Below are 10,872 nucleotides of genomic sequence, written 5' to 3'. Positions count from 1 at the left end.
CTGCTAAATCTTAATTAGTGGGCTCTAAAATAAATTTTAGGTTGGACTGCTAGAATGAGCTGGATAGAGAGCAGCTTATTTTGACAGTCATCCATAGGCCCTAAAAGACTGACCCTTGATTCTTGGCCGATGGTCTGATTTTCGATTAACAACGAAAGGATTTTAAGATACCTGATGTATAGGTGCTCTTTTTTTCATCTGTCCGGCCGGTTTGCCTTGACTGCAAAACACTACGCTTCTTTGGTCACAGAGTATCGATCAATCTGGACCACTGCATCCAATTCGGAAATAAATGTGAGCATCAGTATTTAAACCCTAATGGGCTGGGTACCACAGTCGGTCTAACCATCCAACCACAGGTTGGTTCGTTGGATGGGATATATTCACTCCTCCTTATAAGGTAAAAAGCCTCGCATTTATACCACGGGGAAACAATCACTTCCTCCTTGCACTGCACACTTGCCGATTTCCAAATACAACCCAAATACTCTCGTCCAGAACCCAGAGTTCACGGCGATTTCTCCTCTCCTCTCGCCGGTGGCGCGGATGCCCCGCATGGCTCACTCCCCGCTGTTGCCGGCACTAGTGCTGGCGATCACCTCCGCGCTGGTTCCGTTCACAGCCGCTGACGCGCAGGCTATGCTGCTCAGCCAAGGGTGCAGCCTCTACAACGTCACGTCCACGGCCGCCTTCCTCTCGGCCCTTAACTCCACCTTTGCCGAACTCCGCGCTAACCTCTCCGCCGGCGGCGGCTTCGCCACCGTGTTTCAGCCGCGCATCGTAGCGCCGACGTTCGCGTTGGCGCAGTGCCGCCCATACGTCACCGGGAGAGACTGCGTCGCCTGCTTCGACGCCGCCGCGGCGCGCCGCGCGCGTCCACCCCGCCTGCGGCGCCGCCACCGGCGGGCGCGCCATCCTCGACGGCTGCATCGTACGGTACGAGAGCTTGCCTTTCTTCAACGAAACCACGGGCCCTGGCAACAGGCAGATCTGCAACGGCTCCACCGTGGCCGGCGGCGCTTTCAACGGCGCGGTGCAGGCGCTGGTCAGCGACCTCGCGATCGCTGTGCCTCGCTTCCCGCGGCTCGTTGCGATGGCCGCGGGCGCCGGCGTGTACGCCATGGCGCAGTGTGTGGAGACGGTCGGGGCGGGCGGCTGCGCGCAGTGCCTGGAGGTAGCTTCGAGCAACATTGACCTGTGCCCGCCCAATTCCGACGGCCGCGCAGTGGACGTCGGGTGCTTCATGAGGTACTCTGATAAGCCCTTCTTCCCGGCTAATGAGACCGCAGACCTGGCGCCCTACTTGCGCTCTGGTGAGTTCCTCGTCTTTCACGCGTGACTTATTAGCACAGTACTCCCTCCTTCGTTTTCAGTCTGTGTATAACATTTGTTTGAAGTTAAAGTATTTTTATTTTAACCAAACTTATAGAAGAAATTATCAACATTTACAATACCAAATGAATATCTTTAGATTCATTATGGAATATAGTTTCATAATATGTATATTTAGTAGAATTGTACTTATTGATATTTTTTGACAAAAAACTGGTCAAAGTTTGTAAAATTTAACTCGACACAAATTTTATATGCGGAGTAAAAAGGAACGGGGGAGTATATACTATTTTTCCAAAATCACACAGTGATTGACCGTACGTAAGTAGGATTCAGTGTAGCACACTCCTAAATTACTCATTTTTTTTAAGAATCAGATCGATTAAAACTGTCAACGAAAATATAAAGCATCTCAGACATAATAAAAATGACCCCGATAAGTATCAAGCGTTCGGTATGAGGACATGGCAACCCTGAACGCTTTTAACTGCAAATTTAGTGACATGAGGATGACAACTTTAGTTGTTAAGCATGGCAATTTTCGTGCTTCGGTTTATTTTTTGCAAAAAATTGTCGTGCTTGCTCCTAACTTGCTATCCTCTCTTCAACTAAACTTGCCATGAAAAAAGTTCGGGTTGCCATGTGCACATATCAAACGTTCGACACTTATCATTTTGGAATAAAAATTATGGTACGACTATATTTGATGTAGACGTGAGATATTACCTCACATCTGTTGGAATATTAGGCAAGTTCATGATTAATTCCAGTAAATAATTCATGACTAGAAGAGATACTAGCATGCAATAATCTAGCAAACTAGAAGAACAGCAAGACATGCATAACAGCAGCAAGCACGTAACAATAACTGTAGAAACAGACATGAACAAAGGATGTTGGACGTACTGATCGTTAGCTATTATGGGTGCGACAGTGTTGATGACGATGTTGGCGACGATCTGCTGCTGACGGCGATGAATACGACGATGAGTAGCACCGCCCGACTTGGACGGAAGACGACCCGTGATGACGAATTTGAGCAGTCGCGCACAACGCTTCCCAAAAACCTAATTCGTCCTCTCCCGGTGCAGGATCGCAAAGACGAACGGTTCCGAAGACCTGCTCTCCCACGCGCCGATGCACGCCGGCGTTTGGGATGGAGTAGATTACGATGGCGGCGCAAGTTGTGAGATGAGGCAAAACCCTAGGTGTTTTTCGGTGTGTCTCTGGCCGCAGCCGGTAGCTGTATATATATTAGGACCAGAGGCGGTATTGTGTCGCGACCACAATCCCAAACCGACTTGGTTTCTAATTCGTATACTTACCGGACAAGAAATCAAAACTTGTCTGCCAAGACATAAAAAATAAAACGGCAAAAGGAAGCTGCGCTCCTGCAAGGAGACGGACCGGATTTCGGCGGACCATTCACGCGCATGTCGCATGTACGCACCGCCTCGGCCCGGCCCGGCTAGGCCAGGCGAGCGAGCGCGCGCGTGTGGTTTTCCCTTTCTCTTCTCACACACCACTTAGAGTGGTGGAGAGAACCCACTATATAAAGAGGTCCAACTCTTCTTCAACTTCCAAGGTGGGACTAAACTTAGCACCACCACTTGCCATTTTACACATGAGCTTTGAGATTTCAGAAAATTGCTATGGGCCTAGCCCATTAATTCTAACAACCCCCCACCAGATCTCAAATACCCATTTAGAGATTTGCCTTCTCTCACCACTTGTTTAATATACCAGTGTTTCAGCAGAGACTGTTAAGTTGAACTTCTGCCTAGAACTTTAAGCTACATCCATTCACAACTTGACAATGGACTATGCCTTGAATTGCTAGTTTTGTGTGAACAGGTTTCACTCAAAGTCTTAACCAGTACCTGACCGCCAGTAGGCTACCCCGCGGTTTGGAGCTTATACGTCATACTCCCTGGTCTCTTCGTGAGTTTACTAGAGATCACCCAAATCTCATAGACTGCGACGTTTACAGTCAGAACTCATATAGGTGTGTTCTTTCAAGACTGCTCTGTAGGACAGCATCTTTGCTAATTATAGCCAATAGAACCACATTAAGGCATGTTGCCGACCTGCCTTACAGATCTGAGCCTTACAGCTCTGAGAGTTTTGCATTTTCACTTGGAGACGATCATAAGTTATTACTCTCCTCAGTTAACCAATATCTTGTTTTTCCCAGATCCTAATTCACGGGATCTCCGATCACAAAGGTTGGGTTACTACTATGGTGTAACATCTATGGGTCTCATACCCATCTTCCTCGATGCAATATCTATCACATTTCGTGATAGTCCCTTTGTAAAGGGATCTGCCAGGTTTTTGTCTGTTTGTATATACGTAACAGTTATTACTCCGGAGTTTCTCAACTTCCTGACAGACTTCAAACGTCTTTTCACGTGTCTTGATGACTTTGCATTATCTTTAGAATTGTTCACTTTAGCGATAACCGTTTGGTTATCACAATTCATAAGAATAGCCGGTACAAGTTTTTCAACAACCGGCAAGTCCATCAAGAGCTCACGCAGCCATTCTGCCTCAACAGTAGCTGTGTCCAAAGCAGTTAATTCTGCTTCCATAGTTGACCTCGTCAATATGGTTTGCTTGCAAGACCTCCATGACACTGCGCCACCACCATGAGTAAATACATACCCACTTGTTGCGTAAAGTACATCAACATCAGAGATCCAATTTGAATCACTATATCCTTCTAGCACAGCAGGATGCCCTGAATAAGTAATTCCGTAACTCATAGTACCTCTCAGATAGCGCAAGACCAAAGCAGTTTATTTCTAGTGCATGCCAATGATCATCACCCGGGTTGGACATGAACCTACTCAGTTTGCTCACAGCAAAAGAGATATCTGGTCTTGTAGCGCTAGCTAAGTACATGAGTGAACCGACAATTTGAGAGTATCTTAATTGATCTCTCGTTTCTTTCTTGTTCTTTCTGAGTGTCACGCTGGGATCATAAGGTGTTGGAGAAGGCTTGCTATCCATAAAACCGAATCGGTTCAAGACCTTCTCAACATAGTGAGATTGCGTTAATGTAATCCCACTCTCATCCTTAATAAGTTTGATGTTTAGAATTACATCGGCTTCTCCCAGATCTTTCATGTCAAAACTTTTTGATAGAAAAGACTTGACCTCATTAATTGCATTAATGTTTGTACCAAAGATCAGTATGTCGTCCACATACAAACATAATATGACACTATTGCCCCCACCATGGCGATAGTAAACACACCTATCAGCCTCGTTAATGACAAATCCTGCAGAAGTCAAAGTTCTTTCAAACTTCTCATGCCATTGCTTAGGTGCCTGTTTCAGACCATACAAAGATTTTAACAACTTGCACACCTTTCTCTCTTCACCTTTTACCACAAACCCGTCAGGCTGATCCATATAGATCTCCTCTTCCAACTCTCCATTGAGAAAAGCTGTCTTTACATCCATTTGATGAATGATAAGATCATAAGAGGCAGCCAAGGAAAGTAACACTCGAATGGTGGTCATTCTAGCAACGGGTGAATAGGTTTCAAAGTAATCTTCGCCTTCTTTCTGAGTGTAGCCCTTGGCCACTAGCCGCGCCTTGTACTTATCAATAGTACCATCAGGCTTTAGCTTCTTTTTGAACACCCACTTACAGCCCACAGGTTTACAACCATATGGTCTATCAGTTAGTTCCCAAGTTCCATTAGAAAGAATTGAGTCCATCTCATTATGAACAGCTTCTTTCCAATCATCTACATCCGGAGATGCATATGCTTCTGCAATCGTCTTGGGTGTGTCGTCTACAAGGTATACAATGAAATCATCACCAAAGGATTTTGCAATCCTTTGTCTCTTGTTCTTTCTAGGAACTTCATTGTTATCCTTCTCAAGGACTTCCTCATGTGATTGTTCGAAATATTCATCAGTTGTACTAGATTCAGGAATTATCTCAGAAGAAAATCTAGCAATGCTATGCATATCTTTCATAGGAAATATGTTCTCAAAAAATGTTGCATCACGAGATTCCATTATAGTATCAACATGCATATCAGGTACTTCAGATTTTACCACTAAAAACCTATAAGCAATGCTCCGTTGAGCATACCCTAGAAAGACACAATCCACTGTCTTTGGTCCAAGTTTGCGTTTCTTAGGAATAGGAATATTGACCTTTGCCAAACATCCCCAAGTGCGCAAATAAGAAAGTGATGGTTTTCTCCCAACCCACTCCTCATAAGGGGTTTTCTCTTTATTATTGTTGGGAACTCTATTCAGGACATGACATGAAGTCAATAGAGCCTTCCCCCACCATGCCTTAGATAAACCAGCAGTGTCTAACATGGCATTCACCAAGTCAGTCAATGTGCGGTTTTTCCTCTCGGCCACTCCATTTGATTGAGGTGAATAGGGAGGCGTCCTCTCATGAATAATACCATGTTCCTCACAAAATTCATCAAAAACTTTTGGAAATTACTCTCCACCACGATCGGACCTAAGACGCTTGATCTTTCTCTGTAGTTGATTTTCAACTTCAGCTTTATAGATTTTAAAGTAGTCTAATGCTTCATCTTTAGTTTGCAACAAATAAACATAGCAAAATCTAGTCGCATCATCAATCAAAGTCATGAAATATCTCTTTCCACCTTTTGTCAACACACCATTCATCTCACAAAGATCAGAATGTATGAGTTCTAGAGGCGCCAAGTTTCTCTCCTCGGCAGCCTTATGAGGCTTTCGAGGTTGCTTAGATTGCACACAACTATGGCACTTAGAACCTTTGGCAACTGTGAAGTTCGGAATTAAACTCATGCTGGATAGCCGAGACATTAAACCAAAATTAATATGACATAAACGAGAGTGCCAAATACTTGCATCATCATTAACACTAGCACAAATTTGGTTTATTGACTTATTGCAAAAATCTGAAAGAGAAAAGCGGAACAAGCCTCCGCACTCATAGCCTTTTCCTATAAAATTTCCAAATCTTGACACGATTACTTTATTGGACTCTAAAACTACCTTAAATCCATCTCGACATAGAAGGGAGCCGCTAACTAGATTCTTGTTCATAGTAGGGACATGCTGCACGTTCCTTAGTTGCACGATCTTTCCCGAAGTAAACTTCAGATCCACCGTGCCAATGCCATGAACAGAAGCATGTGACCCATTCCCCATTAGGACGGAAGAATCCCTTGCGACCTGATAAGAAGTAAACAGGGAGATGTCAGCACACACATGAACGTTAGCACCCGAATCAATCCACCACGAAGATGATTGAAATACTGAAAGCACAATAGGTAAATTACCATACCCATCAATATTGCTAGCGGTCACCATGTTGACAGTCTTGGAGCTTGTTTTTCCTCTGCGGTCTGCACGTTCAGGGCATTCCTTGGAAAAGTGTCCAGGCTTCCCACAGGCGTAGCACTCTAGCTCAGCCTTGTTGAACTTCTTCTTCTTGAAGGTAGTAGTCTTGGTAGGCTTGTTGACAACAGGTTTGTTCTTCCCTTTGTTCTTGTTCTGTGGGTACCTCTGCACCATGTTAGCAGTAGGCTGAACCTCACCTCCTTTTTCAGTGGTATCTTTAGCCCGAGCTTTTTCTTCAACATCAAGAGATGCAATCAGATTTTCAACTGATATCTCCTGTCTCTTATGCTTCAGAGTTGTGGCGAAATTCCTCCATGAAGGAGGCAACTTTGCAATCATGCACCCAGCCACGAATTTGTCGGGTAGAACACATTTAAGGAGTTCAAGTTCCTTCACAATGCACTGTATCTCATGAGCTTGCTCAACCACAGAACGGTTATTCACCATCTTGTAGTCATGAAAACTCTCCATGATGTACAGTTCACTGCCTGCATCTGTTGCACCGAATTTTGCATTCAGTGCATCCCACAGAATTTTTCCGTCGTTTATGTGCATGTACACATCACACAGATGGTCAGCAAGAACACTCAGAATGCATCCCACAGACATAGTATTGGCTTCCTGGAATTTTCTCCGATCTTCGTCGGTCATTCCCTCTGGAGCACCAACACTAGCCTGGAAAACTTTCAGAGTAGTAAGCCAGAGTGTGGTCTTCACCTGCCACCTCTTAAAGTGCACACCGGTAAACTTATCCGGCCTCAGTGCATCAGCGAATCCAGCCATAGTTAACTCAGGAAATTGCCTACAATTAGGTTTTTGGATTGTTGGAATATTAGGCAAGTTCATGATTAATTCCAGTAAATAATTCATGACTAGAAGAGATACTAGCATGCAATAATCTAGCAAACTAGAAGAACAGCAAGACATGCATAACAGCAGCAAGCACGTAACAATAACTGTAGAAACAGACATGAACAAAGGATGTTGGACGTACTGATCGTTAGCTATTATGGGTGCGACAGTGTTGATGACGATGTTGGCGACGATCTGCTGCTGACGACGATGAGTAGCACCGCCCGACTTGGACGGAAGACGACCCGTGATGACGAATTTGAGCAGTCGCGCACAGCGCTTCCCAAAAACCTAATTCGTCCTCTCCCGGTGCAGGATCGCAAAGACGAACGGTTCCGGAGACCTGCTCTCCCACGCGCCGATGCACGCCGGCGTTTGGGATGGAGTAGATTATGATGGCGGCGCAAGTTGTGAGATGAGGCAAAACCCTAGGTGTTTTTCGGTGTGTCTCTGGCCGCAGCCGGTAGCTGTATATATTTAGGACCAGAGGCGGTATTGTGTCGCGACCACAATCCCAAACCGACTTGGTTTCTAATTCGTATACTTACCGGACAAGAAACCAAAACTTGTCTGCCAAGACATAAAATGTACGCCCCGCCCCCCGCCCCGCCCGCCCCGGCGAGGCGAGCGAGTGAGCGCGCGCGTGTGGTTTTCCCTTTCTCTTCTCACACACCACTTAGAGTGGTGGAGAGAACCCACTATATAAAGAGGTCCAACTCTTCTTCAACTTCCAAGGTGGGACTAAACTTAGCACCACCACTTGCCATTTTACACATGGGCTTTGAGATTTCAGAAATTGCTATGGGCCTAGCCCATTAATTCTAACAACATCCATATGCAATTAGTTGCACACGTGGTTGTGTGGGTGTAACTGCACATTCATCTTACACACGCAACTAGAGTTGCACACCTATCAGCCAAACACAATTGTACGTTGCCGCCGACATGAAACTATAGTTGTACAAACTTTTGTCTATGTTCCAGTAAAATTATACATCGGTTTCCCACGCCGAACTTTGGATACACCGCCACCAACCCAGTGCAACAAAGCGTCTGCCACCTATGTGCAACTACAATAGCACACACAATTGCGCACTTGCACTTCCTTCACCTGCGCAACTGCAAGTTGCATGCCACCAACCTACCAAAACTGCACGTCCATCAGGGCATCTCCAGCCGTTCGGCCCCCCAGGGCGCCTAAATAGAGCGGCCTGGGGGCGTGCCGGCGCTAGTTCGGCCCCTGGGGGCGACTTAGCTCCCAGTCACGCCCCCACGCGCCGGCCCCAGGATGCGGGAAATTCAAACTTGGTCATTCCCGCTCTCAAAAGACGCCGCAAATCCGGCGATCGAACGTAGTCTGGCGTTACAAAAAATAGAGGGCCGCCGTGCGCAACGATTCACTCGGCTTGGTCGCAGGGCTCGTCGGTGTCGGAGTCGGCGTGCGCGGGCTCGTCGGTGTCGGACCTGCTTCGTCGCAGGGCTGCGTCGGCGCGGCTTCGGCACTGCTGGGCGGCGATGTAGAGGCGCCGTTCGGGCTTGGCGTCCGTGTGGTCGTGGGCGTCATCGGCGTTGCCGTCGGCAGCTCGTTCAGGATGAGGCCGCGCTGCACCAAGTACCACGCCTTGAGCTTCTCGTCGTTGCTCTGGAGCATGTCCGCCCCGCTCAACAGAAAAGCCATGTCGGTGTTCCTCTTCTTCGCGGCGACGTTCGTCCGGAGCAGGTCGGGCTTGATGGCGTTGTTCTTCATTAGCGACGACCACCGCGCCTCGGTCTTCTCTTCGCGTAGGACGGCCCGGGCCTGGGCGTCGGCGAGGCAATGCTCGATGGACTCCTGCACTCGCGTGGTTGCCGCGTCGGCGCTTTTCCCCTTCTTTGCCAACTTGTGGCCGTCCGGCCGTCCCTCTGACGCGCCCGGAGTCGTCGCGTCTGGCTTGTATGTCTCCTTGGCCTTGTCGAGGGCACGCCGGACTTCCGCCCACTTCTCGCACTTGTCAATGCGCTTGTAGACGTGGAGGTGCTTGAAGTCGGCGTCTTGGTTGTCGCCCCGATACATGGCGAACATACGCAGCAGCTGCGCGGAGAGACAAACAGTTGGCGGGCGGCGGGCGTAGGGGACGAAGATAAGCGGGCGAACGGCGTGCGTACCTGATCCTCAATGCTGGCGCCGCTCTCCGGGCGAGCCGCGACCTCCTCGACGATTCCATGCCATTTGTTGCACGCCAACTGGATACGCCCCAATGGTTCGCCATCGCCTTGGAGCCGCGCTGCATGTAGACGCCTTTGAAGTCCTTGGCCTTGATGCGGTCCCAGTACGTGTCCAAGCTCTGGTTCACGCTGGTGGTCGGGTCGAGGCAGACGACTTTCCATGCTTCGGCGAGGCATTCCTCCTCCTTGGACGTCCACTTGAAGGCGAGCGAGCGGGAGAGATGCGAGGGAAAAGCGTCAAGAAACGGCGGGAAAAGACCCTCGGGTCGCTTTCAGGGCGGGCCCACGTGCCTTTTTCGCTTGCGCCGGCTCCCCAAGCGCCCCCCAGGGCGCCGGGTTCGGCCTGGGTCCGCCGGCACCAATTTTGGCCCGAGCCGGCGAAAAACGGGCTTCTGGGGGCGCGACTGGGGCCTTTTTTTGGCGCCGGTGCGGCAAAATCGCCTGGGGAGGGCCTGTTGGGGGCGCGGCTGGAGATGCCCTCACCCGCAGGTAATTGCAGTCTCCGCCCCCCCTCCACACAACTAAAATAGCATAATCGTTGGCCACACATAACTGCACATCCTCCGTCTCCCGCGCAAGCACAACTATAGTTCCACGGCCAAGCACAATTGTAAATCCGCCGCTTGGGCACAATTACAGTTGCATTTCCACCGCCAGCCCATAACTATAGTTTATCATCCCTCGTTTGCCGCATGTGACAAAATAACAGAGAAAGAAGATAAAAGAAAAGGAAAATGGAAATGGAAAAAGGAAAGCGAAAATAGAAAATATCCTATGTTGATGCTAGTAGATTCAGAAATAGTTCAGTTGAGATCACACCGATATTATGCATGAACTAAATGTTAACTAGCTTGTCTATAATATATTTGGTTTCTTTTGTTTTTTCTGTTTGATTGATTTACGATCCTGATTGCTTTGATGTGAATATTTGGTATGCTAATGTGTAAGTCCGAAAATAGGCTACCAACTGGTTGAGTACCAAATTTTCTTGCTAATATCTAAAAAGTTTTAATAGGTTGATAACTTTTGGTTTTGTCAAATGTTGTCGTGCAAAATATTGGTATCAAACTAAAGAACTTCTAAACTTTTTTGGTATTTATTTTTTATGCG

General features: G+C 47.6%; 1 pseudogene; it reads left to right on the top strand.

Moving 5' to 3' along the window:
* Positions 1 to 468: 468 nt before the first annotated feature.
* Positions 469 to 10,872, top strand: part of LOC119274407 — a 19,708-nt pseudogene continuing 9,304 nt past the window's right edge.

The sequence above is a fragment of the Triticum dicoccoides genome, chromosome 3B (assembly GCF_002162155.2).
Source record: "Triticum dicoccoides isolate Atlit2015 ecotype Zavitan chromosome 3B, WEW_v2.0, whole genome shotgun sequence".
Classification (NCBI taxonomy): domain Eukaryota; kingdom Viridiplantae; phylum Streptophyta; class Magnoliopsida; order Poales; family Poaceae; genus Triticum; species Triticum dicoccoides.
The sequence above is the reverse complement of the archived record's forward strand: the minus strand, read 5'-3'. Positions and strand labels throughout refer to the sequence as shown.